Below are 3,425 nucleotides of genomic sequence, written 5' to 3'. Positions count from 1 at the left end.
CTAATATCATTAGCTGCTTTTTGACTTCTGATGGACTTGCTTTTTCAGTAAACTTATAATTAATGTCATGTAATTTGAAATGCTAGGACCGGAACGTCCCATGTTAATATTAGAGTTTCTTATTTATATGGAAATTATCTAATTCTTCAAAACTTGTTTTCATTGCACATTGCAAATACGCTTAGAATTATTTCCGGTGTAGTGTAAATCACATTTTACTTTTCCACTCCTTTATAAAGGCAGGTCTTTAATATGATACTTAGAGAATGTATGCTGGTTCCCACTAGCTTATAATGGAACATACCACATGGTTTTGATCTTTTTTTGATCTATATTTTCTGATCACAGTTTAAATCCCCAAGAAGCTTTAGAGCTTAACCGCTAGTTACATACTTGTATCACTGTTGCCAGAAAGTGGTGGGACCGAACCAGTCTTTCAGGAAAATATTTTATGGTATCTAGGATCCTGCCAGTACAAGACACTGGGAATAAACAGTATACTGTGATGACCTCTTTGATAACTGTGACTTTTCATACCACACAGAAATTGCTAGGTTTTCTCTGTCACTACATCTCTAATTTCTTGGAGCACTACAGTGATGGTAAATGATGTTTCATTGAAACAATGAGAAAGACCGAAGTCCAAGGAACCTGAAGGATAGGATTTGTGTTCAGGCACCTACCAAAATGTGGAAGCTAAAGAGACATTTGAAAGTTCAAAAATACACAGGAAAAAAATACATTGCTGTCCCATGAAACACTCCCTGAGCGGTCAGGACATTTTTTTTCTATTGTAAATGAAAACCATAGATTATTTGTTTCTGAGTCATACTCTGTTTAATTTCTCCCTGTCTCTGGAAAAAAAGAGGATTACAATATCTTCACTGAATCACTGCACAACATATATTGTAATGTATAAGGATCTGTGTATTTTCTCAGTGTAACTACTTCCATTCAAATGACAAGGTCATTCCTTTTTCAGGCTTTCTCACTGTACAGTAGTTTCTATTTAAAATGCTTTCTATGTACAAAAAAACCTCTTTCTTCCTTGTTAGAACAATAAGGAACTTTATTTTAAAAAAAACTAAAGGAATTTATTTAAAAACTCTTGGTTTTTTTTAGCAGCCCCTGGACTTACACTGAGCCATCTATTTATGAAGTACCAGACTTAGTAAAATTTTTAGGCATGACAGAATTTAACCACGGCATTGGCAGCTTTAGGACCTCCTTCTTTCAGTGGTTTCTGTTATTTTGGAGCATTGTTTCTGTATTATTCCTAACACATTTCTTGATTACATATACTTGAGGCACTTTACACTTTCCCCAAACACTTCGTCCTGTTAAATATTTGTAAAAGGATGAAACGCCATTTCAGCTGGTGCTGAAATCATGAGTGACGAACAGGCTGACAAACAAGTTGTAGCTTGAGAACCATTGGTCACCTTTATTCACATTTGTGTTTTAAATGTTTGAACTCTGCATTCAAAACAGTATTTCAGAGTGAATTATGCAATTAAACGCATGGATGGAATTTAGAAACATTCAGTGGTGAGACTTCAACACCCAAGAGGAACAAAAATCACTTTAAAATTTCCAGCGATATTTGTCTAAGTTGATACAAACTCCCACAGGAACTATTTGGAATTTCTGTTTATACAAAACATAACTGCTTGTCTGCTTGCACTATAAGGTATATATGATCATTTGCCTTCAAACAAATGAATTCTTCTGATAGATTTTGTAGTTTTGGTATGTAAAAGTTGCAAGACCACCTCGCCAGGCTGCTCAAGTCCTGTCCTCTCACACTACACTCCTGCAAAATGTCCTGCTCGGTTTGCTTCCCCTGGCATTGCTCCTTGCACAACTGGACAGTGAGGCAGTACAGGGAGTCAAAACAGCAAAAAATGGGCAATACAGAAAACAGAAAGAAGGATTAGCTCCCTGAACTGGGCCAACAGAAACTGTCAAACTTCAGCTGTGGTGCAGAAGAGACAGAGACAGAGAGAGAGACAGAGAATTCACAGAGACTTCATCTTCCTGCCTGGATCTGGAGCACCCACTGCCCATGCAGGGCACAAGAAAGAGGCAGCACAAACATATCCTGCCTTTCGAGGCAACCACCACTGAGCTTGAGGCAAAAAGTATCATCTCAGCAATAATAAGGCATCATTGGGTGCCAGAAGTCATGACTAAACTAGAAGTTTTCAAGCACAAGTTCAAGGTTTCTGAAGAGCACAAATGTTTGTCACATTACAGCTCCATTTTAATACTAACACTACACACCTTTATCAGCTCTCTCCTATTATACTTGAATATTAAAAATCACCTGATTTACTAAAAAGTTGCACTATGCTGTGACTACACAACAAGTAAGCATCTTGTCAGTTCTCCCTCTACTGATTTTCCTGAGCAAAAGATTAAAAAAACGCTAATTTTAATGATGCTACCTTCAGTCAGATCTCACAGTGCACATTTTTCTTCTTTCTGGAGATACTACTCAGCGACAAGAGAACTGACCGTGTTTCCTCTGGAGAGGTAGGGTCAAAGTTCTGCTCTCCTGAGTCCTTCTGTAGAGCATTCCATCATCTAGGATGGGTATACCCCACCCAACAGTTGCACTCCCCCTTCCCAAACCAGGCAGGCACAAGTCAGCTTGGGTCTCAAAGCCATGTGGCTACGTCAGCACGGCGCTGAGCCTGCTAAATACACCCTAATTAACAGGACTGGGCAGCAGAGACTCACAACTCTTTGGCTGCAGGCTGGCGTGTGTCCAGCCAGCCGAGCAGCAGCATTGGGCTGTCTGAGTACCAGTGCTGCACCTATAAAGCAAGAGCTGCGTTCCTCATTGCAGAGGGAGGGAGGATGAATTGTGAAGACCACAAAGGCTTAGAAATACCATGGAAAGAGGGGGTGTAAATACCCATTGGGTCCAGTTTGGCAGAAACTGGGCCACTTTCCCCTCCTTGCCACTGCTCCCCTGGGAGCAAGACCCTCTCTCTTGTTTCCCTATGCTCATTTTGAAGTCCTTGCCTTGACAGTGGATCCTTTCTGATCCTAGCTTTTAGAAACAAGGAAGAAACCTTATCCTGGGGATTTCCCCAATTTTTTCACTGCTACTTGTCTGGCAAGATATGAAGAATTGGCTCAGAGACACCAACAGTGCTAAATGAATCTCCAAGTTGTCTCTGTAATCCTACAACCCCGCTGTAATCGACGTGTATTTGGCATGAGCATGAGTGAAAAGTAAGTAGCAACATTTTACAGGGAAAATAACTTCAGACTGGCAAACCCCAGGCTGGTGTTGATCCAGAATCCTTGCAAAAGCCTAGTGTGGGAAAAGTCCCTCTTCTCATTTCTGTGCCTCCTGCCTCCCTCACACAGCCCCAGCCCGGTCCCTGCTCATCACTGAGCCTGGTGATACCGAG

Source organism: Apaloderma vittatum, unplaced genomic scaffold (assembly GCF_000703405.1).
Source record: "Apaloderma vittatum isolate BGI_N311 unplaced genomic scaffold, ASM70340v1 scaffold37742, whole genome shotgun sequence".
NCBI classification, from domain to species: Eukaryota; Metazoa; Chordata; class Aves; order Trogoniformes; family Trogonidae; genus Apaloderma; species Apaloderma vittatum.
The sequence above is the reverse complement of the archived record's forward strand: the minus strand, read 5'-3'. Positions refer to the sequence as shown.